The 26,209-nt window shown below is 38.8% G+C and overlaps 1 pseudogene; it reads left to right on the forward strand.

Moving 5' to 3' along the window:
- Positions 1-1,086: 1,086 nt before the first annotated feature.
- The window catches only part of LOC128045574 (mitochondrial transcription rescue factor 1-like), a 32,762-nt pseudogene continuing 7,639 nt past the window's right edge, over positions 1,087-26,209 (forward strand).

The following is a 26,209-nucleotide window of genomic DNA, read 5'->3' on the forward strand; positions in this document are numbered from 1 at the left end:
TTCAGTGATCCAAACAAATATAACCTAAGATTCTGCTGAGAAAATTTGATCTATGTTTACAATATGACTTAAGCTGTTTACATAACATAAACCATTCCAAAAGTACAAAATATTAGTCTTATTGCATGAAGAAAAAGAAATACCAGGTTTAGGGATAAAAATTTTTTTGTTTACAATGTGCTATAACTCTTTAAGAAACACAAAGTAATAAATTAATGCTCTCTGAGCTTGAATTATGCCATTCAGTTTGTTATTGGTTAAAGAAAAACCAAAATAGAAGCCTCATTTTGAATATACTGTTAGACCAAACACTCATAATTATATAACTAAAACTTTTAAACTGTCCAGATTTACCCAAAGTCTAACTCTGATCTAAAACTAAAACAGCTTTTTTCAGGTCAGTATGACCTTAAAGCTTCCCAGCAAATTGCTATAGACAGTTAAGCTTACACAGTGCTGCTACCATATAAAGACTAAGTTTCTAGTAACCAGTCACACACACAGCACACACACACACATGCTTCCTCATTCATGCTTTTTAAACTCAGCTGTCACTTTGCATGCTGAGCTTCTAACCACATTTCAGCTCAAAATTTCCCTGTTTTGAGCAGTGTTTCTTGCTTAATAAAATGCTTATATCAAGTAAAGCTCTCCAGATTTTCTTTTGACAGGACAATAGAACTATTACAGAGCTAGTTTTTCATCTGTGAATATTTCCCTGGTATCCAAGACCTGTTTTTGGCAATTAAATTACTTATCTCATAGAAGTTTGAGAAGCCTCTTTTTTTGTTTATTGTATACCTTAAATTGTCTTAGTGACTAATGAAGATGGTAGAGAAGTTATTACAAGAATTCACAGTGTCAGTACAACTCTCAGGATGTCAGCTCTCCTTTGAAAGAAGTTAAAAAAGTCAATGAGTAGAATGAATACAACTTTGTGAGGCGATATTAGAGCCACACACACTCCTACCCAAAACTGAATTAGAGTACTCAAATATGAGAACTTCTGAAATACTGAAAACCTGGAGATCAATTGTATGGTTAATACTGTCATCTCTATGTACTCCACACTATGAAATAGGCAAAATGCATATCCTGGCCTTTCCAGAAACCAGAAATATATTAGAAAACCAACAGTTTTCTTCCAGAAGTAAGTCTTTATAGGTTGTAATAATTTCCTTGAGACTTTTAACATTTTTCCAGTAGACACTAAACTCCGCCATGATAGTGTTGGATGGAAGGACAGTCCTCACTTTATTTTCTGAGTAGTCTTATCCTTATCATTAAGATGGGCTTTTGGCATAAACAGGGTTTTTTTTTTTCTTTTTTCTGCCTGCTAATTTTGCAGAGTGCATGTAGTTCCACCATATCAGAAATGTTTCTGATCCTTACCAGGGAAACACCACAATAAAAATCCAGTTTCACTAAAATATCATCTCCTAAAGTGATTTCTTGTTGTTTGAGTTCATCACAAAAGCTTTTATTTATATTTTTGTAATGTATTCAATGCCTCTGGATGATATTTCTGACTGTGGAGCAAGCATAAATATAATTTAAAAATCATCCTGGCATGACTTTTGTATATCTAAGTATTGAGTATTCTGTTGATTGATTCATTCAACAAATATTTATTAAGTCATACTTAATGCGAGATCCTCTGGCTTTTTTTAGTATATGTATTTATAGAATTAAAAAACAAAAAGCAACTCCTTGTCCTCAAAGAACTCCAGTGGGGAGAGCCCAAGTACAGAATCAAATCCCCAGAGTATGAGAGGTTTTATGACCATTACCATGTTTTATAATCAAGACCAAATTTCTTCTCACATCTTCTTCAAAGAACCAGATTAGGTGTATTTGCAAGTCACTTGTGGTAGCTCAGAATATATTTTCCATAGATGTTAACCCATGTGTTGTGATTAGATCACCCAAACCAGAGATACAAATATCAGTTGTTTACAACCAATACTGTTTATTTTCCCCCACCTTTATGTTCTAATTTTCCATTATCATAGAATTACAATGTGACGTAAAATATTTTCTACTGTTAGCATTTCACAAACAAAATATAGCAAGCATTCTGTTTAATTATCAGACACAATATTAAAAAAAAGTTGATGGAAGCATAGCCCTTAGCTTAGGCTGAAGTGAAATGGAGTGAAAGTCACTGTCGTGTCTGACTCCTTGCTACCCCATGGACTATACAGTCCATGGAATTCTTCAGGCCAGAATACTGAAGTGGTTAGCCTTTTCCTTCTCCAGGGGATCCTCCCAACCCAGGAATCAAACCCAGGTCTCTCACATTGTGGGCGGATTCTTTACCAGCTGAGCCACAAGGGAAACCCATAGCTTAGGGTAGCAATTTTCAAGCTTTTATCCTTAAAAATTATTGGGAAAAATTTTTTTAAATAAAAAGCTTAAAAAGAACTATTGGGGACTCCAAAGAACATTTGTGTATATGCTTTATATCTATCAATATTTACCATGTAGAAAATTTTAATTTCTTTAGTTTTCTTAGGAAAAATTTATTTAAAAATAATGATAATAAACCAATTATGTGTAATATACACACTTTATGAAAATATATTTTTCCAAACAAAAAGGCCAGTGAGAAGTGACATTTTACGTGCTTTGCAAATCTCTTTTATGTCTGACTTAATGGGAGGTACTACTACATTTGTATCTAATGTCTGTGTTTAACATATTGTGACATACCATTTTGGTTAAAGAATATAATGAAAAATCTGGCCTCAAACAGGTCTGTGATTGGAAAAGGGAGGAGTGTTTAAGAACTTTAGCAGATAACCAAGAATGTTCTTTTTGATATTACATTAATATTTGACTAGTAAGTTTTTTGAAGATTGAAAGTAAATGAAAGTCGCTCAGTTGTGTCCAGCTCTTTGCAACACCATGGACTGTGTAGTCCATGAAATTTTCCAGGCCAGAGTACTAGAGCGGATAGCCTGTCCCTTCTCCAGGGGATCTTCCCAACCCAAGGATCAAACCCAGGTCTCCCGCATTGCAGGTGGATTCTGTACCAGCTGAGCCACAGGGAAGCCCAAGAATGCCAGTGTGGGTAGCCTATCCCTTCTCCAGCAGTCTTCCCAACCCAGGAATGGAACCAGGGTCTCCTGCATTGCAGGAGGATTCTTTACCAACTGAGCTATCAGGAAGACCCTTAATTTTAAAGATTAATTGTACTGTATAATCTAAAATCATGTCAACAAGCTCTCTATGTTCTATTACCTTAAAATCTATTGGTCTGTTTTGCATTTTGAATGGATCTTTTACTGATGCATGATTTTGTAACATCATGCATTCATTGGTCATCTGAAAAATATTGGTTCACTGAGTTTGCATTTCTTCTATAGGTTGACACACTATACAGTATCAAAAAAGTCACAATGTTGAAATCACTACTAGTCTCATCAGAGAAGTCTTCTGGTACTAGTAAGTTGTCAAGCTTAGAGTAGTGAACAGTTTTCTGAAGTTCTGCTTTTGTTGAATAGGGGTTTCTTTTGGCTGCAGGTTACTGATGGTAGTGCCCATAATGCAATGCAGGGATAGAAACTGAATTAGGAGACTTGTGAGTAGTGAGGGCCGTTTGTTGATGTATACTACCCAGGGCTAGGCCACCTCACTGTTACCTTTTTTCATCTGTGGACCCCTGAAGGTTGCCTGACTATACCACTGCCACTGTTAGTTAGGTAGAGACACCTTTTCATTCACCTGAATATATTCTGGGAGTCTACTTATAGATGCAGTCTGAGGGGGGCTTTGTAGGGGTCCTTCTACCCTATTCACTTGTTCAGGAGGCATGCTACCATCCCAGCTGTGATGGATCCTCAGGCAGCATCTTGGGAGAGCCACAGTGTATAGTATTAGTTGATTCTGACTAAGGTTTCTCTTCCAACCCAGTATGGAAAAGAATACGTTCTCCTAGCCAGTCCTCCTCTTCTTGAGGCAATCAGCAAACCTTTCAATTTTTCTGAAGCTTCTTTTTTTTTCTCTATAGCAACCAGATGAAATAGATATAAAAGACTTCTTATCCTTTATCCCTTTATATTCTAAAAGGGATGATAAGGTCTGATAAGGTCTTATATATTGTTGGCCATTGGCTAAAACTTCATTTAGGGGAAATGACAAAAGTCAGTAGCTTTCCTGGAAATTCCATCATAAGAGCCAGGAGGACCTCTGAGACATCGAGAGTTAAGGAGATGGAAGAACAGTCTCAGGAACTGAAGACATGTTCATGAGATGAGCATTCATGGCAGTGACCTAGGCAGAAATTGCAGAACTGGATTATACTCCTCTGTATTTTTTCCCTAGGTCACTCCTACTTACTAGATTAGGGTAAAAAAGTATAGATTAAAGATAAAAGACCCCTCAGTAAGTGACCAGAGTCAAGAAGTTTCCACCGTGTACCAGTGCACTCCAGGGAGATTTTGTTGACTTAGTTTCCCTACAATTATCCCTTTATTCTAAAGACTTGGGTTCAGGATGTAGATTTGTGTATTCCGAAACGTGCCTTAGTCAAAGGCATTATTTCTTTTTTTGTTTGTTTTTTCTTTCTTTCTTTCTTTTTAAATTAGAGTACTCCTTGGAAGGAAAGTTATGACCAACCTAGATAGCATATTCAAAAGCAGAGACATTACTTTGCCAACAAAGGTCTGTCTAGTCAAGGCTATGGTTTTTCCAGTGGTCATGTATGGATGTGAGAGTTGGACTGTGAAGAAAGCTGAGCACCGAAGAATTGATGCTTTTGAACTGTGGTGTTGGAGAAGACTTGAGAGTCCCTTGGACTGCAAGGAGATCCAACCAGTCCATTCTGAAGGAGATCAGTCCTGGGTGTTCTTTGGAAGGAATGATGCTAAAGCTGAAACTCCAGTACTTTGGCCACCTCATGCGAAGAGCTGACTCATTGGAAAAGACTCTGATGCTGGGTGGGATTGGGGGCAGGAGGAGAAGGGGACGACAGAGGATGAGATGGCTGGATGGCATCACGGACTCGATGGACGTGAGTTTGAGTGTACTCTGGGGGTTGGTGATGGACAGGGAGGTCTGTCTTGCTGCAATTCATGGGGTTGCAAAGAGTCGACTGAGTGACTGAACTGAACTGAACTGATAGGTGCTTTACATTGTTGTATTACTTTCTGCTGTACAGCAAAGTGAATCAGGCACCCAAAGAACTATTTCTATGACAGAGCATTGCTAGGAAGTTCCAAGATTCTTGTATTTGCTAAAATCATCAAAAGGCATATACCTAACCTGAAGTATGATCCATGGCCCAGCAGCAATGCATCATCTGGAAGCTTGATAGAAATGCAGAATCTCAGGGTCCACACCTAGACCACCTGAAAGATCCTTAGGTGATCCATAAACACAGCAAAGTTTCAGAAACACTGCTGAAGATGTGTTTCATCCCCCAACCCTATTAAGTTTCATTGATCAATCAGAGGCCTTGTTTCAGGCCAAAAACTTTTGGTGGGTTTATAATAATTTATTATTGTCAACAAATATTTTAAAAATGATTGAATTGATTGAAGGGAAGATAGACTTGTGAGAACTGCTGTGGAAAGCTCATATCTTTGTGTTATTTTTCTAACTTAGTCCTTGCACAGACATGAAATGAAATTTAACAGATCCCTTATCGAACTGGTAGGTAGCAGATAAATCCAAGGACCTATGATTATACTTACCTCATCAGAACAAAATGGCTTTATTTTTCTTTCATGCAACTATCAACAAAAGTAATTCCCAAAGTATATTTCCAGGACCAGCAGCATCCACATCACCTGTGAACTTGTTAGTATGCAAATGCCTGGGCTAGCCCTGACCCTCTGAGTTGGATGCTCTGGGGATGGAACTCAGAAATCTGTATTTTAACAAGCCCTCTGGTAATCCTTGTGCATGCCCAAGTTAGAGACCCATTGGTCTTGACTCATAATTATCTTCTAATACATGTTCTGTTTTTGTTCAGTTGCTAAGTTGTGTACAACTCTTTGAGGTTTCCTGGACTGTAGCCTGCTAGGCTCCTCTGTCTATGGGATTCTCCCAGGCAAGAATACTGGAGTGGGTGGCAACCACCTCCAAGGGATCCTCCTCCAGGGGATCTTCCCTACCCAGGGATCAAACCCATGTGTCTTGCATTGGCAAGGGGATTCTTTACCACTGAGCCATCAGGGAAGCCCCCGATACATGTTTAGCAGACTACTTAAGGTTTTATTTCTCCAGTATCTAAGGTAAGTTTCCTTAACTGGGACCCAAGTGAGCACCTTCTCATGTCTTCGTTTGGAAAATTTAGTTGTCTACACTAAGTGATAGCAAAAGAATAATCTTATCAAAACGTTCTCATGGATATACAAAAAAAAAAAAAAAAAGACCCCAAAACAAAAACCAAACAACAATGACCAAGAGCCCTCTAGAAATGATGGTAGAGCTTTTCTTGATACAATCATCTTTAGGTAAATAAAAGAGGTTAATGGCTACCTACAAAATCATACATTTTGCTAAGGTTAAGAATTTGACACTATGGTGTGCCCAGGTGGCTCTTGAACACTCAATTTGTTCTTATTACTGCTCCACATTAATATTTTGACTGATTAGCCTCATTGCCCAGAAACAGTTGATTTTTTAAATCTCAGCAGTAAGACATTAGACACTCCTATTAAATGCAATGTAGGGTATAAGGATTGAATCCTGAAACATAAAAAGGTATTAGTATAAATAAATGAAATTAGAATAAATCCCACAGTTTAGTCAATAGTGATATTCCAATGTTGGTTCTTAGTTTTGAAAAATGTACTATGGCAATGTAAAATATTAACATTTAGGGAAACTGGGTAATGGCATATTGGAACACTCTGTATTATTTTTGCAACATTCTGTAAATCTAACATTATTCCAGAATAAAAAGTTTTTTTTTTTTTTTTTTTAATGTCTCCCTGACCCTTCACTTAGTAAAGCTGTAGCAGTATTACCAGGTAAAATAAATTAAAGAACTGCTCTCCACCAACCCAGACTGCCCATTTGTTAAGTAGACCAACGTTGTTTAATTTATTTTGTTGGGATGCCAGTAAAGCTACTAGCAGCCACAAAACACATTTACTAAATATATAGGACAGGCAGTTAAAGCCGGAAAGGTGCTGCTTTTATTCTCCATTTCTTGAACTTCTGTGTAGAGTTTCCACTTGAGTACTTGGTGATCTGTTGTGTTAATAATAATCCTTAAATCATTTCATGATGACTGTTCCCATCCACCCCCGCCCTCCTCCAGAGCACTTAAGGCAGTGTGGTGCAGGAAGTAGGCTTTCAGAGCTCAGATTTCTCTGACTAACTGACTGACTCAGTGTGCTACCTGTAATTATATTTTAAAATTTAATCAGGGCAGTTCTAGGAACTCAAGGGGATAAAGTAAAAATCAGCTATTCAAGTTAGGTTTGCATAAATTGTCTAGAGTGAATAGACTTCATCAGAACTTGTCAAAATGGAGAATTCATCAGTAGGAACCAGAATATCAGAAATTTAAATCATCCCTATGAAATACGCTTAAGACTGAAGGTGAATAGTTCGTTGTGAAGTTATCATTTCTAAAATAAATTTTGAGCTGAACGGAAAGTTATCAGTCTTAACTTTTGTGCGTTTTGAAAATTGTGTTTTGTTTTTTAAAGTAATCAAGGATCACAAATATTATCTTGTTCTGGTCGTTGATACGTGTTAAGAAATTCTAAAAAAGGCTTGTAATAGAAGGAACCATTACCTCCCCAGTCTTCCTTACTAGTATCTATGTAAAATAAAAACCAAAGCTGTTTTAAAATACTAGGAATTATGATACAACTAACCTTAGATAGTTTCAAAGTATTTCTGATAGAGCATCTCAGTCCTCTTAAAATTCCTATAAGTAGATGCAAGGCAGGCATTTTCACCATTTTTCCAGTGGGAAAATGGAAATTCAAAGAGATTTAAAACAGCATCCAGATTAAGCTATGAATTATTAGTCCATTGCTCTTTTAATTTACCATGGGTCATGCCTTTCGGTCCATATGACTTAGAGTAAATGATTAACTGAACACAACCCCATACAGCTGCATATAACTCATTTTCTTAACTCTGCAGTGAATTCTCAGGAACAAAGCCCTTGATGAAGTCAAATGTGGATCCTGTAATAGAGGCAGATGCATGAAGTTTGAAACAGTGAATGTGAAAGCAATATTTGTTTTTCATTTAATTATTTCAAACCATGTTTTCTCTTGTGGAGATGATAGAATTTTGGCAAAATGAATTTAAGCAAGATTTTACATATATATATCAAATATATATATATATATATATATATTTGATGTATTGTTTCCCATATCTTCCCTGATGGCTCAGACGGTAAAGTGTCTGCCTGCAATGCGGGAGACCCGGGTTCCATCCCTGGGTCGGGAAGATCCCCTGGAGAAGGAAATGGCAACCCACTCCAGTATTCTTGCCTGAAAAATTCCATAGACTGAGAAGACTGGTAGGCTACAGGCCATGGGGTCTCAAAGAGTCCGACACATTTCATTTTCACTTTCCCATATTTGTAACTAAAAAGAGATTTAACCTCAGGGGTTCCCAGTTGTAAAAAGTGGGAAAGAATTATCTTTATGCTTTCCTGACATAATAAATTGAAAATTATTTGGGTGACACAATAACAAAATTATTGGTCAGAAGCCAGGAAAATTTCTCTTCCAGATTTCTTCCTCAGGAACAAAATAGTTTTCAAAGACCTGAATAAGGGGCTTCTCTGGTGGCTCAGTGGTAAGAAATCTGCCTGCCAGTGAAGGAGACACAGTTTCGATTTCTGGTCTGGGAAGATCCCATGTGGCAGTAGAGCAACTAAGCCCACGCACCACAGCTATGGAACCTGGGAGCCACAACTACTGAGTTAATGTGCAGCACCTACTGAAACCCGCGTGCCCTGGAGCCCGTGCTGCACAACAAGAGAAGCCACCACAAAGAAACCCATGGAGTTCCACAACTAGACAGTAGCTCCCACACTTCGCAACTAGAAAAAAGTCCGTGCAGCATTGAAGACCCAGTATAGCCAAAAGTAAACAAATAAATAAAATTATTTTTTTTAATGCCTGAATAAGATTTTACTTTCACACCATTCATGGGGAGATTTAGTGCCTTCTTGCATTGTACAAAATGAAGATGCACCTAATGTACTGTACATAGCTAATAAAATATGTCATCTATTTAATATTGTATTTCAAATTAACATGGCTTTCCTGGTGGTAAAGAATCCGTCTGTCAGTGCAGGAGACGCAAGTTCAATCCCTGGGTCAGGAAGATCCCCTGGAGGAGGAAATGGCAACCCACTCCAGTATTCTTGCCTGGAGAATTCTATGGACAGAGGAGCCTGGCAGGCTACAATCCATGGGATTGCAGAGTTGGACGTGACTGATCAACTAATGCTTTCACACTTTCACTTTCAAATTAACAGAAACATTGCTACAATTGTTTTGAAACTAACATCTAACATAGATTGCTCAGATTTGATGTTCTAGATAAGAAAATACAGTGTGTTATCTTTTCCAGAGGATGATTGTATTGTCATATCAAACACTTAAATAGGAGTCATGGCATTGATTCTTAGGCATCTTTATTAAAAATGGAAGTCTTCCTAAACTTAGAAATGTATTTAATGAATATAGCACATTTAGTCCATATAAACTATTAAGTAAGATTGTTCTAGTACTCATTTATTCATTCTATAAATAATACAGACTACTATAGATATACTAGAGAATACTATTCATTCTATACTATACTTTCCAGAGTAAGGTATCTTACTCACCAGTAAGGCATCCTCACATGTTATTCCAGACATGCCAAAATAGCCAGTTATTTTTCCCTAGCCAGTAATCTGATTTTACTCATTAATACACATCCCATCAAAAGATAAACTCTGAGAGATTAGGGAGGAGGGGAGGCATTTTAGTGATTTAAGTTGTTTTAAAGATTGACTATCCTTAAAAATAAATTGGCTTTTAATCCAGGACATTAGAGCCAATGCTTATTTTCATAACTACGAAAAGATACAGTGTCCTTAATTTGTAGTAAGCACAAACTACAGAAATGTTTGGCTTTCCAAGCATCTTGTCATATAAACAGTGTGACAATTTGGAAACTCCTGAACAAGATGATAACATATTTTATTACATAAAACTTACTGAGTGACCAACATGTTTAGAAAACTAGGAAAGCCGGTTTTATATGGTACCAACTTCATTTCAACTGGACTTAAAGTGAGTAAATAAGTTATTTAAATTTCCCTTAACAAAGGTCATTCGAGGCAATTCTCCCAACTAGAGGCAATCCCCTTCCTCTCTTAGCCACTTCAGGTTAAGTAATCTCATTGGACTCCTATTTGGTTATTTCCCAGTCACTAAGCTCTTGTGTGAGGAAGCATCCCTGAGTGGGTTTGGATTTCTGTTTACTCTATTTTGGGCTTCCCAGATGGCGCTAGTGGTAAAGAACCCGGCTGCCAATAAGAACCACAGGAGACGTGGGTTAAATTCCTGCTTCGGGAAGATCCCCTGAAGGAGGGCATGGTAACTCACTTCAGTATTCTTGCCTGGAGAATCCCATGGACAGAGGAGCCTGGCAGGCTACAACCCATGGGATCAACAAAGAGTCAGACACGGCTGAGGTGAATTAGCACACCCACATATTACACTATTTCCCCCATTCATTCATTAGCTCCTAAGGGTGGTGGTTTTTTCTTTTTTTTTTTTTACTTTTACTTTACAATACTGTATTGGTTTTGCCATATACTGACATGAATCCACCATGGGTGTACATGAGTTCCCAAACATCAACCCCCCCCCCCCCACCTCCCACCCCATATCATCTCTCTGGATCATCCCCACGCAACAACCCCAAGCATCCTGTATCCTGCATCAAACATAGACTGGCGATTCTTTTCTTACATGATAGTATACATGTTTCAATGCCATTCTCCCAAATCATCCCACCCTCTCCCTCAGAGTCCAAAAGTCCGCTCTACACATCTGTGTCTCTTTTGCTGTCTTGCATACAGGGTCATCATTACCATCTTTCTAAATTCCATATATATGTGTTAGTATACTGTATTGGTGTTTTTCTTTCTGGCTTACTTCACTCTGTATAATCGGCTCCAGTTTCATTCATCTCATTAGAACTGATTCAAATGTATTCTTTTTAATGGCTGAGTAATACTCCATTGTGTATATGTACCACAGCTTTCTCATCCATTCATCTGCTGATGGACATCGAGGTTGTTTCCATGTCCTGGCTATTACAAACAGTGCTGTGATGAACATTGGGGTACATGTGTCTCTTTCTATTCTGGTTTCCTTGGTGTGTATGCCCAGCAGTGGGACTGCTGGGTCATAAGGCAGAAAGCCCAGAGATAAATCCACACACATATGGACACCTTATCTTTGATAAAGGAGGCAAGAATATACAATGGAGAAAAGACAATCTCTTTAACAAGTGGTGCTGGGAAAAGTGGTCAACCACTTGTAAAAGAATGAAACTAGATCACTTTCTAACACCACACACAAAAATAAACTCAAAATGGATTAAAGATCTAAACGTAAGACCAGAAACTATAAAACTCCTAGAGGAGAACATAGGCAAAACACTCTCTGACATAAATCACAGCAGGATCCTCTATGATCCACCTCCCAGAATTCTGGAAATAAAAGTAAAAATAAACAAATGGGATCTAATTAAAATTAAAAGCTTCTGCACAACAAAGGAAAATATCAGCAAGGTGAAAAGACAGCCTTCTGAATGGGAGAAAATAATAGCAAATGAAGCAACTGACAAACAACTAATCTCAAAAATATACAAGCAACGTATGCAGCTCAATTGCAGAAAAATAAACGACCCAATCAAAAAATGGGCCAAAGAACTAAATAGACATTTCCCCAAAGAAGACATACGGATGGCTAACAAACACATGAAAAGATGCTCAACATCACTCATTATTAGAGAAATGCAAATCAAAACCACAATGAGGTACCACTTCACCCCAGTCAGAATGGCTGCGATCCAAAAGTCTACAAGCAATAAATGCTGGAGAGGGCGTGGAGAAAAGGGAACCCTCTTACACTGTTGGTGGGAATGCAAACTAGTACAGCCACTATAGAGAACAGTGTGGAGATTCCTTAAAAAATTGCAAATAGAACTAAGGGTGGTTTTGAATTGCAGTGGTTTTGAACTGCTTCTTGTGTCCTGATTATTACAAAAAACCTGAATCCTACTGTGATAGAAACAAATTCATGTTTTCTGAATGCTTTCTGTAATTATACTTCTCATGTACTGTATTATTTTAACGATGAAAAATGATACTGTGGTAGGGTATACATTTTGTTTCAATAAGAATGGTGGCTAACATTTATTTAGCACTTTTTACCTGTCAACCAGTGTTCTAAGTGCTTTACATCTGTGACCTATTTAACCCTCTCAATGATTCAATGGCTTGGGTACTATTACGGACCTTTTATCAATTAGGTGCCTGAGGCACAGAGTTCGAATATTCTGGCCCAGAGTCACCTGACCAGTGCCAGGATGCACACCCAGGCAATCTGGCTCCTGCACCCTTGCTCTTAGGGGACAGTGCCGTGCAGTGAAATGTAAAACCAGTATTTCATTAGTAATTTGTAAATAATTTGGAATATGAACTTTACCATTACAGAAATGAAATGAAGACAAATAAAATTTGCAAAATTAATATCAGCAAATAAAATAGGCAGGAAATGGTGCATTGTGCTTGCAGGTAGACATGGGAATTAAGGAATAGTGAATATTCAGAGATTCTAATGAAAACCTATGTCTTGCCTATAAAACTTTTCCTTCCCCACTGCATACCCCTAACAGGGAATTAATGTGGTAGTAAACATTCTGTATGAATCCCTACTATATCTCCTGTATATAACTCCAAGCAGTGTGAGCCCTGGGTGAATATTGGTATATGATTGGAAAATTCACTAATATATTCAACAAGTTTTTTTTTTAAGATTTTTTTTGTGTGTGTGGATCATTTTTTTAAAGTCTTTGTTGAATTTGTTACAATATTGCTTCTGTTTTGTGTTGTGGTTTTTTGACCTTGAAGCATGTGGGATCTTAGCTCCCTAGCCAGGTATTGAACCCAAGTCCCCTGCATTGGAAGGCAAAGTCTTAACCACTGGACCACCAAGGAAGTCCCAATTCAACAACTATTTATTCAGAAACTACTCCTAAAAGCTCATGTATCTATAGGTGAGGCAAATATATGAGCAAATAATTGCAATAGAAAAATGACTTTATTTGGGGATAACATGATAAAGAGAAGTGATGGAGAAAGAATATTAGGGAGAAAAAGATATCCCTAAAGAGGAAATGTTTGATTTGGGTGAGTGGATTCTGCAGGCAGACAAGGAATAGGGATGATCATTCCAAGCAATGGGAGTAGCATGTGTAAAAACTTGTGAATATGAAATAAGATAATGTATTCAAGGAACTGCATGTCCCTTAGTATTAAGGAAGGGGACTGAGGACGAAGCTGGAGGGATAGGCAAGGACTGGAAGAATATAAAGAAATTGAAGAGAATGAAGGATCAGTAAATAGTTGTAAACAGGAGAGTGACATGATGAATACTCAAAAAAATTGAACCTCAGCTTTTTCCAGTTGATTATTACACATGAACAGTGTATCAAAAAGTAATCAACATGGGGACTTCACTGGTGGTCCAGTGGCTGAGACTCCATACTCCCAACACAGGGGGCCCAGGTTCCATCCGTGGTCAGGGAACTAGATCCTTCATGCCCAGTCTAAGACCCAGTACAATCAAATAAATAAATACCTTTTTAAAAAAGTGATCAACCATATGAGATTTATGTATATATAAAGTTGGCACCTATAGTTGGCATATATTATTTATGCCTGCCCAGCATCCATTCTTTCTGTCATTTTTTGTAATAGCAGTTAAATTTTCCTTTCAGGAGTTAACCCTTCCAATACCTACCAGCTCCTGCAAGTATCAGACAAATTATTCTACCCTCCTTAGCTGAAAAGGGATCTAAGTAAGTTTCATCCAGCTCTTCCTGGAATTTAAAATTTGTGAGGAGTGACTCAGGATGGGAAAAAATTGTAGCTGATGAACTTGGTGTCAGCACCCTGAAGGAAGCCTGTACTTCCTGTTACTCAGGTCATCAAAATTACTTCAATCTTCCTCTTCTGAAGCTAGATCTTCCCAAATTGCCTTTGGTTCCTTGAACTTCCCTCTGTGCATGCATGCATGCTAAGTCAGTTCAGTTGTGTCAGACTGTTTGTGACCCTATGGACTGTGGCCTGCCAGACCCCTCTGTCCATGGGATTCTCCAGGCAAGAATACTGGAGTGGGTTGCCATGCCCTCCTCCAGATCTTCCCAAATCAGAAATTGAACCCACATCTCTCATTCTCCTGCATTGGTAGGCAAGTTCTTTACCACTAGCACCATCTCGAAAGCCTGAACTTCCTTATAACCTTCCAATAAATCCCACTTTTAAGGTAATACATTCTTTTCTTGCTCAAACCAGGTGCAATATGCTGCCAAGCTAAAAGCCCTAATTTATACATCACCTGTGGGAATGATCTGCTTTACCTTTATCTGCGGACTTTAGCTGAAAATTTTGTACTTAGGTTGTTGTGCTCTCCCAGCCCAGACACAGCAGGCAGCCTTTTCTCTCTGGGTCCTGCTGGTGCACTAGTATTCTGGTAGGACATGGGCTCAGGTCTACTTTGCTCTCAGAATCGCAAGCCTCTGCCTCTCTCTCTCCTCCCCTCAGCCGCCAACCTAGATCAGAGGAAATCTATTTATGACAGTCTTCTTCCCTTTTTATTTTTAGCCAAGACACTTTTTCAATCTTCAGCAAGAAACATATGTCCCCTTCACAAAACCACTGTATTCTCTTAAGATCCTGGAAGAATGATGAAAATGATTTGCTGCCGTTTTCCACTTTCTGTCTTGTCTCAAAACTACTTGGAGGCAATAAATGTATCATTTCTATGTGCCTGAATTGGGAAGCAAGTTGAAAGTGGAAGAAAAATAAAAAGACACAGAGGAGGAAAAGAAAGGCAATTAACACTTCAAAATATTCCAGTAGCTTAATAATAAAAATAATGGTGTGCATGCCGTCGCTTCAGTTGTGTCCAACTCTTTGTGACACTATGGACTGTAGCCCACCAGGCTCCTCTCCATGGGATTCTCCAGGCAAGAATACTGGAGTGAGTTGCCATGCCCTCCTCCAGGGGATCTTCCCAACCCAGGGATCGAACCTGAGTCTCATGTCTCCTGCATTAGTAGATGGGTTCTTTACCAGTAGCCCTACCTGGGAAGCCCCTGGTGGTTACCTTTCAAGATACCTTCATTAGCATTCTTTATTTTTTCTGTTTGTGTATTTTGTTTCATTTTATACTTTACTCGTGGAAGGAGGGTAAACATTTATTATTAGGTGTATTTCGGTTGTTTTTCTGGGTACATAGTGGCCCTTTTAAGTCCCTGTAATGCCAGCAGTGATTATGCCTATTTCACAAGATGAACAATTTTCATGCATTTTGAAGTACGAAATCATCTGAAACAGCTCTGGAAAGCCACACTTCTTGGCTTTCCAAGAATGTATGGACAACAACCTGTCCATCTTAAACACTGGACTTCGGTCACTGGTGAGGTGTTGTTCTTAGTCATCTCTTTCATGCACACCTTCTGGCAGTCAATGCTTCCTATTATGCTTTTGTGTAATATCAAATCCAGATGGTGGAATGTATGGAAGTGCAGCAGATGACTGTGCATGTTTGAGCATGTTTCATGACTGGACTTTATAATGGTGGACTTTCTTTCCTAAGTCTTCATTTCTGCCATGTTCTGCGATCGTGTTTACCAGGTTATATAGACATCCTTGTAGAACTAGGGCTTAAGGGAGGTAAATGCTTCAGTCTCTAATTCTGGTCACACTCTCATTCTCTCTTCTCATATCATCCCTTTCTTAACCACAGAACCTCGGAGCTTAGCAGTATGGAGGAGACGGAGACAAGGAAAAAGGAAAAGGCCCCAAAGGGAGAAAAAGGAAAAGGCCCCAGAAAAGGAAACTGGAAAAAAGAATGAGAACTTGAAAGAGAAGAAGAGAACCTATACTCCAAATATTTTGAAAGTTTTAAAAAGCAAAAGATTAGAATTAGTTAACAACCATTTTTACAAGTGTTGCCTATGCTTCCTCTCCTCATTTTACATCTGCTTCCTGCCCCCACCCCCACCGCATCTATCTCCCCCTCCCCAAGTCTTTCTGATACAAGATACTTCACAAAAATAATACTGGTTTTGTACATGTTCTTTCAGTACATGTATTTTATCTACTGCTCATCGTTACTTGGGTTCCTCTAATTAAGAACTGCTTCTAACTGCTTTATCATTACTGGTAATGAAGTTGTCCTTCCGCCTGAGAGGATGATCCAGAGAGCAAATCCGGATTTGAGACTGCCTCTTAATTCTCTCCTCAGGATGGAAGCAACTTGTACTCTGGACCTCATCAAGTTGTTTTATATTCTTGTTCATGCTTATATTTGGGGTTTTTTTTTTTAAGGATTTTTTTTAAACCTGCATTTCTTTGGTATTATTTGAAAACTGTTCTTTGACTTCAGCTCTTTTCTTGGATATGAATATAGCCAATAGTAATATTTATGTTACTTTGTACAAGAGTGAGGGCAAATAAAACCTAGTTCATTCCTTTTATTTTAGGTTTGCCTTCTAAGGAGAAACTACCCTGAGATGAAGGTAGCATTATTTTTGGTAGCAAATATTATGTGCTTTGGTTTTTTTTTTTTTTTTTTTTTAAACTTTTCCTGATGTAATAATAAACTTCTTTCATTTGGTGAGCTTAGGAGGGTAGAGTGAGAGATAGCTTCATCCAGTGATGGCCTTTCTTTGGAGATTTGTTGTAATAATTACCTAGGCTTTATTGTCTATGTTGCCCTGTTTGTTAACATTCCTTGATGCTTGAAGTGATTTCCGTCATAAGCTTTTATCCTCATAACTTTACTTCCCAGAGGCAAAGGACCTGCTCTGTGCCTGACTACATTATGAAACACTTGAGTTTGTCTGACCCATCCCTCCACTGGCTGCACCACCCAGGACACTGAAAATTAAGATGCCACCGACTGGAGGTCAGCAGTAGTCCACTGGTTCAGATGAACTTAACCAACATGGAACCCCAAAGTCCAGGCTGTGGAAGGTCATTTCTGAACCTCCTTGAAGTAAGTTTTCGACCAGGTTGTTACTTATCTTAGTGCTGGTCTTTGAGATTCACTGGATTTTAAAAAAAGTGATGGTTGTAGAAGCATGTAGGACTTCACTGGATGAGGGTGATCATTACCAGGTTCTATTTTCTTTTCTGTTTATAAGGACCTCTTTTTCCTTTGTTGCTATTTTATGCTCAGTGTCTTGGGAGAAATACTTCTTAGGAATTGTTTCTATTTTATGTTATAGCAGTCTAGCCAAACCTAAAGAGAGAGTTGAATGGGAATGAGACGAAATTCAAGGATTAATTTAAAAAATATATATGTATATATTTTTAAATCTTAGGTTTTATATAGCTCACAGCCCATCTCTATACTGGGCTTCCTAAGTGGCACAGTGGCAAAGAATCTGCCTGCCAATGCAGGAGATGGGGTTTCGACCCCTGGGTCTGGAAGATCCCCTGGAGGAGGAAATGGCAACCCACTTCAGTATTCTTGCATGAAAAATCCCATAGACAGAGGAGCCTGGTGGGGTACAGTCCATGGGGTTTCAAAGAGTTGGACACGACTGAGCAACTGAGCACATCTTTATGCTCTAATTCACCTAATTCTCACAGGCTACCCCCAGTATTATTTATCATTCATTGATCCAACAAACATCTAGGGAGAGATTTCAAACAATATAAGTTCCATGACAGGAATTTAGTTTATTCACTGCTATATCCATAGCACCCGAAATAGTGCCTGGCACATCAGAGACACTCATAAAAATTTGTTGATAAATGAATAAATAAATGAATATTAGTGCAACTTTTTAAAAAAGTTTGTTTTAGAGTAAGAGATATACTAAGTATATTGGATCTGGGGTTGTAAACGGCATAAAGCCCATCATTAAGAAAAGAACCCTTTGGAAGACTTGAGGCACGCAAGTGTCAGAGGAGATATGTTCCTTTATGTTCAGAGTGGGCAGTTATTTTGTTTTCCAGATTGCTTTTACCTCAAAAGGGGGAAGCAGTTAATTTCATTTTTTCATTTTCACTCTTGTCTAGATGGTAAAAAGATTCTGATCTATAAACACAATGAATTAGCTTTATAAGTCTTTTCTGTGTTCATTTAGTGCCTATCTCTGTGGAATTCCAGGGTGTCCACCAGATGGTTGTATTAAGCTTTACAGCTCACCACAGAGATTGTGAGCAGAGCCAGCCCCTGGTGCAGACAGCATGTACTTCTGCACACAGCTTCTTCACCAGTGCCAGCTGACTCTCACTAGAGTTTCCATTTTTGAGTTTTCTATTTACAACAGTATTTCTGTATCCTTCTAAAGGTCAGCAGTAAAGAAAAAGAGAATTGAAGATGGGGACCTGGGATGTTGCTGGAGGACTTGGCTGGCACCCGCTATCACCCATTTTCTTTCCTATATGCCTAGTTCAGAACATTGTCTTTTTTTTTTTTTCCTTTTCTAGCAGCAAAGTCAAAGTGGGAACCAACTGCAGATTTTGTTGTGGGCACTCCCAGGTAGAAAGGTACCATCTCTTTCCTTTTGTAGTCACAGGAACAGGTTTTCTGAGGGTATGCTGTGTCTGCTGTGGTGAGACCGGAGATTCTGTCTGAAGACTTTGCTATTATACTGTGCTATAAACAGCACATAACACAGTTTTTTTTATGTCTCAAGTGAAGTGTTATGAGATTTCATTTTATTAGAACCTGAAGTCATACACATAAATCTCTCTCCAGTCAGTGAGGCCTTGTATTTTTTGTTTGTTTTTTTCCCTGTGACTCACTTTGAGTTCATCCAAGGTGAATTTTTTTTTTTTCAGTCGTGTTACGCAGCATATGGGATCTTCGCTCCCTGGCCAGGGATTGAACCGATGTCCCCTGCTTTGAAAGCACGGTGTGTTAACCACTGAACCACCAGGGAAGTCCCAAGGTGAATATTTCTAAACCAGCTGGTTAGAAAAGACACAGTGGTGCACTGGGTAAAGCCCAAAATTGTGAATCAGTAGCTCAGTTCTAGAGTGGACTTTGTTGCTGACCAGCTGAATCAAGACCCTGTGCCTCATTTTTTTGTTTGCTAATAAACTGAAGGAATTGTACAAAATAAACAGTAGCAGTACTTTCAGCTTTAATATTGTTTGGTCTGTCCTCTCCACCTTTTTGAATAATGGAATATAAAACATTGGACAGAACTGTAGCATCAGTTCAGTTAAAGTGAAGACTGAGCTAAATAAAATCTAAACAACCTACCACCTACAATCTCCTCTGTAGAGGAGGGAACTTGGTAAGCACAGAAAAGTCAGTCTAAGTCAACAACTAATTAAAAGCAGAAACCTAACATTTTTTTAATCAATCATGAATTTTTTTTTCTCAAAAAAATTTCCTCTTATCTTGTGATGTTGGTGGGGGTAGTCATGGCGGTGGCTGTGGAAGAAACAGAAGTTTTCACAAAAAGTGGAACTTCTATTTCTGCTGAGATGGCACTGCCCATTTTGATATTCCCTGTATAGCTCTTGCCAAAATACTGGTGGCTGTTGTGCAGAAGAATGTGTTCATTGCTTTAACTTCTAGAGAAAAAGACTACCCATTCCTTAAGAAATTAGCACCTTTCTTTAATTTCTTTTTCTTCTGACCACTTTTAAAATCATGCTTATTTTTCAAATAGTAAAGGAGGATAGAAAAATCTGTTCAGACTGTCAAGAAGTAGGAGTTCCAGTCTAGCCTCTGCCTAGGCTTTTGGAAAATCTGATGGCTGAGTAGCATAAGCGAATGTGAAAATAGTAACACTGCTGTACACACTGCTTCCTGCTCTGGAAGGAGTGCTGTTTACGCATGAACTCATCACGCTGCCAAAAGCCAGCTCTTCTTGACTTCTCCCTTTGAACACTGTCCCTATTCTCCATGTTACTCACACTTCAGACATGAGTCATCTTTAACTCCCTCCCTTTCTCTAATACATTGGAACAGTTGCTGAACTCCATGGATTCCTTCTTTGCAACATGTCTTATATTAGTTTTCTTTTCTTCATTCCTATTTTTCATGTGTGTCACATGAAGTCATGTTTTGTGAGCAGTTTAGAACATAGGTTTGGAGTCAGGTAAAACTGGTTTGAGTCCTAACCCTGATACTTACTACCTATGTGTCATTGCTTAATCTCTCCAACTCTTAATTACCTTATCTGTAAAATGGGAATCATAATTTTATTGGCTCCAAAGATCTGTTGTGAAAATTAAATGACAGAATATGTGTAAAATATTCAATAGAGTACCTACTGAAGAAGTATTCAACACATTTTGTTGTTGGTCAGTTGCCCAGTCATGTCTGTCTCTTTGTGACTCTAATGGCTTCAGCATGCCAGGCTTCTCTATCCTTCAGTATCTCTCAGAATTTGCTCAAACTCATGTCCATTGAGTTGGTAATGCCATCCAACCATCTCATCCTCTGTCGCCCCCGTTTCCTCGTGCCCTTAGTCTTTCCCAGCATCTGGGTCTTTTCTAATTGGCTCTTCGCATCAGATGGCCAAGGTATTGGAGCTTCAGCTTCAGCATCCATCCTTCCAATGAATATTTGGGGTTGATTTCCTTTACAACTGACTGGTTTGATCTCCTTGCTGTCCAAGAGACTCTCAAGGTTTTCTCCAGCATCACAATTCAAAAGCATCAATTCTTCAGCATTCAGCCTTTTTTATGGTCCAGCTCTCACATCCATACATGATTTTTGGAAAAACCATACTTTGAGTATACGGACCTTTGTTGGCAAAGTAATGTCTGTGCTTTTTAATGTGCTGTCTAGGTTTGTCATTGCTTTTCTTTTAAGAAGCAAGTGCCTTTTAATTTCTTGGCTGCAGCCAACATCTGCAGTGATTTTGGAGCCCAAGAAAGTAAAGTCTGTCACTGTTTCCATTGTTTTCCCATAGACTATTATGAAGTTTATATTATTTAATATTAATATTTTAAATTAATGATACATAATAAGTTAATATAAATTTTTGATAAATAAAAACCTATGCTATTTTCTTATATTTACTATTTTATAAACATACTCTGTATTCATTTCTTTAGGCTTGTGGTTCCTTCCACCTAGAACGCAGGGTGGTGTAATGGAAAGAGTACTTGTAGCCCAAAGAGAGTAATAGGTTTTATATACTTATGTGTCAGCTTTGACCTAGTAATAGGTATGTGGATTACTTTAAAAATACTCTGGGGCTTTGCATAGTTTCAGTGAGAAGTCATCTAATTTTTCTCCCATGGGCCTTAGAGGGAGAAGTGGAGACATATCTTCGTATTTTTGCCGCAATGAAGTATTCATTTATAAGAATCACAGTATATGTATAAAAATACATATTTTTGGGTGAAAGAAATTTTCTTAATACTGAGGCTACAGAAAAGAATTTTCTGACTGTTCACTTTATTGCATTTTATAGCATTCTTCTGATTGCTTTATAAACTAGAATTCATTTATTTCTCATTTATATATAGCATGTTAATACCGTGTTTTCTGAGGTAAATAGTATTACTGTCCTCATCTCCTTTTTTGCAAAGGCATAGGGAAGTCAAGTAACTTGCTTGAGGTCATGTGGTTAATAAATGGAAAGGCTGGGATTTGAAACGTGGTCAATCCAGTTCCAAAGTCTATGCTTTTGACCATTATACTAAATATAACTCTTGATCCTTGGGTTACTTTTTAAGTAAATATATTTTAATTAAAAAATAGTGTAACAATGCAATTTGAATAAATTTAATTCTATACTTTCAGACAGTTCTGTGTATGTGTGCTCGGTCATGTCTGACTCTGTGACCCCAGGGACTGTAGCCTGCCAGGCTCCTCTGTCCATAGAATTTTCCAGGCAAGAATACTGGAGTGGGTTGTCATTTCCTTCTCTAGGAGTTCTTTCCGACCCAGGGATCGAACCTGTGTCTCTTGTGTCTCCTGCCTTGGCAGGCGGATTCTTTACCGCTAGTGCTATCTGGGAAGTCTGACAATTATATGAAGGCCCAAATCACTTTTCAAATATGTATTTCTCTGAAGATTGTCTTGATCCAATAATAAAATTAAGAGTATGTTGAGCAGTGGAACAAACCACTGCTTACAGAAACCTAGGGTTGCACAGAAGTTTTTCTGGGATCTGCAGGTTGCTAAGTGATGAGCATAAAAGTGGCTCTGAGCCTCCATTCTTATTTCAACCAGGGTAGCCTTGTTTTATCTGTTTAAAAATTGGGATCCTAAATAAGATTTTTTGAAGGAAGAGCTTTGGGTTTTAAAAAATGAAAAAAATCACTAATCAAGGGAAATAAGTGGATAGCATATTTAGTCAAGAACACAGGTTTAAACTCTCTTCACTCATACATAATAGAAGAAAAATCGTATCTGGCCTCAATGGATTTTATAGTATTTTGAATGTTCAACTTTTAAAAAATCCTACTTTTTATCCTGAGATTGGAGGTGTTTCCTGTAATTTACTTTTCATTAAGTTAAAACACATCAAATGTCAAACAATAATCAGTATCAAGGCTGCAAAGAACAAAGAACTTTATTCGGGGTCTTAAGATTTGCAGTTCAGGAGACACAGATTTGGTAAAACAAGAGTGTTCCTGGAAAGAGAGTCAGGGGCTTATAAGGCAAAAGCCACAGAATTGTTAAAATTGTCTGGCAGGAATTATGATTAACTATGACACAAGAAAGGAAGTATTTATCCTTAATGGATAAGCTGTCATGAGTTATTTTAGGGTAAGGGTCAAATAAGTATTTTGAGTTTCTGGATCATTGGGAAGATGTTCTGGATGCCTATGTTAAGACAATAGTGATTGAAGTTCAGATTTCATCTGGGCTGTGCATGCATGGGTGCTAAGTCACTTCAGTCGTGTCTGACTCTGGCACTCTATGCACTGTAGCCTGCCAGGCTCCTCTGTCCATGGGATTCTCCAGGCAAAAATACTGGAGTGGGTTGCTATGCCCTTACTCCAAGGAATCTTCCTGACAGCAATTGAACCTGTATCTCCTGCAACTCCTGCATTGCAGGATGATTCTTTACTGCTGAGCCACTGGGGAAGCCCCATCTGGGCTGAGACATATGTCAGTCACTCTTCCTTGATGGCCTCCCACCTCTATTTTAGACAGCTCTGTTGGCAATACTGATGCCATTTTGATTTTCCTGTTACACAACATTGGTTTGGAAGGGAGGGGGAACTGAAAAAAAGATAAGCAACAACTGGAAGAATGCTCCTTGAATCTACTTCTTAGAATACAATGAAGGCCCTAAACATGCCCTGTTGTCCTCTAGAACCCACTTGTGAAAATGCAGATTATTGGGTCACCCAAAGTTCTGGATTAGACTTTTAGAAGTATGCTTCCAAAATAACATCTGTCTTAAGGAAAGGTACAATTCTACCAGCAACCAGTTTTTCCCTATTATAGGAAGCAGGACTCAGTTTTTCCCTGCTTCCAAAATATTATCTGTCTTAAAGAAAAGTACAGTTCTACCAGCAACCAGTTTTTCCCTATTATAGGAAGCAGGACTCTGGTACTAATGATTCAAAATTTTTGAATGAATAGTGTATTTGGCCTGGGGATGCACAGCATTCCTAACCTAATTTCCCTTCCTAATTATGATTTGCTTTAGGTGAGTGGCATTTAAAATGACTTTCCCTTGAGAGGCACTCACGGGGGGGGGGGGGGGGGGGGAGGGGGTGGACAGGCTGTCGGTTTGAGAGAATGCTGATAGCATGAGAAAGTCAGCCTGATATTAACATTCCTTGTGGAAAATCTAACAAATAGTAACCCACATAGGGAATAATTGAGAGTTGATTTTATAAGCAAAACTCATGACTCTAGTTGACTTGTTATTTAATTCAGCTGTAACTCTAATCTCCATGGTATACCTCGTCAGTGCCCTTATTTCTAAGAGTGAATTAATAAGACACTGATAGAGCAGGAGAAGGGAAATCCTCAGTCCTCACCACTGGCACAGCCTACAAAGCCCTGGATGCCTGCAGGCTTACTTTAGATGGAGTAGGATTTCAATTCCTGCTGAAACAAGTTATAGAATTCTAAAGCTATAGAATTTAAATGGTTACCTTTTTCATTTAAAGTTACCTTTTAAAATCATTCCTGGGCTTCCCTGGTGACTTAGTGGTAAAGAATCCACCTGCCAATGAAGGAGACACAGGTTCCATCCCTGATCCGGGTGGATCCCACGTGCCACAGAGCAGCTAAGCCTGTGAACCATAAATACTGAGCCTATGCTCTAGAGCCAGAGCTGCAACTACCGTAGTCCATGAGCCCTAGAGCCCATGCTCCACGACAAGAGAAGCCACCACAATGAGAACCTGTGAATCACAACTAAAGGGTAGCCCCTGCTCGCTGCAACTAGAGAAAAGGCAGCGCAGCAACAAAGACCCAGCACAGCCAAATATAAATAAAAAATAAAATAGATAAGCAACAAGGATTTATTGTATAACCCAGATGGTCAGTACTGAAATCAGGTTGATCATATTCTTTGTAGCCAAAGATGGAGAAGCTCTATGCAGTCAGCAAAAACAAGACCAGGAGCTGACTATGGCTCAGATCATGAACTCCTTATTGTCAAATTCAGATTTAAGTTGAAGAAAGTAGGGAAAGCCACTAGACCATTCAGTTCAGTTCAGTCGTTCAGTCGTCTCCAACTCTTTGCAACCCCATGAACTTCAGTACTCCAGGCCTCCCTGTCCATGAGCCTAGCCAAACTCATGTCCGTTGAGTCGCTGATGCCATCCAACCACCTCATCCTCTGTTGTCTCCTTCTCCTCCTGTCCTCACTCTTTCCCAGCATCAGAGTCTTTTCCAATGAGTCAGCTCTTCACATCAGCTGGCCAAAGTATTGGAGTTTCAGCTTCAATATCAGTCCTTCCAATGAACACCCAGGACTGATCTCCTTTAGGATGGGCTGGCTGGATCTCCTTGCAGTCCAAAGGACTCTCAAGAGTCTTCTCCAACACCACAGTTCAAAAGCATCAATTCTTTGGTGCCCAGCTTTCTTTATAGTCCAACTTTCACATCCATACATGACTACTGGATAAAACATAGCTTTGACTAGATGGACCTTTGTTGGCAAAGTAATGTCTCTGCTTTTCAATATGCTATCTAAGTTGGTCACAACTTTGCTTCCAAGGAGTAAGCATCTTTTAATTTCATGGCTGCAATCACCATCTCTAGTGATTTTGGAGCCCCCAAAATAAAGTCTGTCATGGTTTCCACTGCCCCATCTATTTGCCATGAAGTGATGGGACCAGATGCCATGATCTTAGTTTTCTGCATGTTGAGCTTTAAGCCAACTTTTTCACTCTCCTCTTTCACTTTCATCAAGAGGTTTTTTAGTTCCTCTTCACTTTCTGTCAGAAGGGTGGTGTCATCTGCATATCTGAGGTTATTGATATTTTCTCCCAGCAATCTTGATTCCAGCTTGTGCTTCTTCCAGTCCAGCATTTCTCATGATGTACTCTGCATATAAGTTAAATAAGCAGGGTGACAGTACACAGCCTTGACATACTCCTTTTCCTATTTGGAACCAGTCTGTTGTTCCATGTCCAGTTCTAACTGTTGCTTCCTGACCTGCATACAGGTTTCTCAAGAGGGAGATCAGGTGGTCTGATATTCCCATGAACTGTACAAAAAATATCTTCATGACCCAGATAATCATGATGGTGTGATCACTCACCTAGAGCCAGATATCCTGGAATGTGAAGTGAAGTGGGCCTTAGGAAGCATCACTACAAACAAAGCTAGTGGAGGTGATGAAATTCCAGTTGAGCTCCTTCAAATCCTAAAAGATGATGCTGTGAAAGTGCTGGACTCAATATGTCAGCAAATTTGTAAAACTCAGCAGTGACTACAGGACTGGAAAAGGTCAATTTTCATTCCAATCCCTAAGAAAGGAAATGCCAAAGAATGCTCAGACTACCTCACAATTGCAC

This window comes from Budorcas taxicolor, chromosome 3 (genome assembly GCF_023091745.1).
Source record: "Budorcas taxicolor isolate Tak-1 chromosome 3, Takin1.1, whole genome shotgun sequence".
Taxonomy (NCBI): Eukaryota; Metazoa; Chordata; class Mammalia; order Artiodactyla; family Bovidae; genus Budorcas; species Budorcas taxicolor.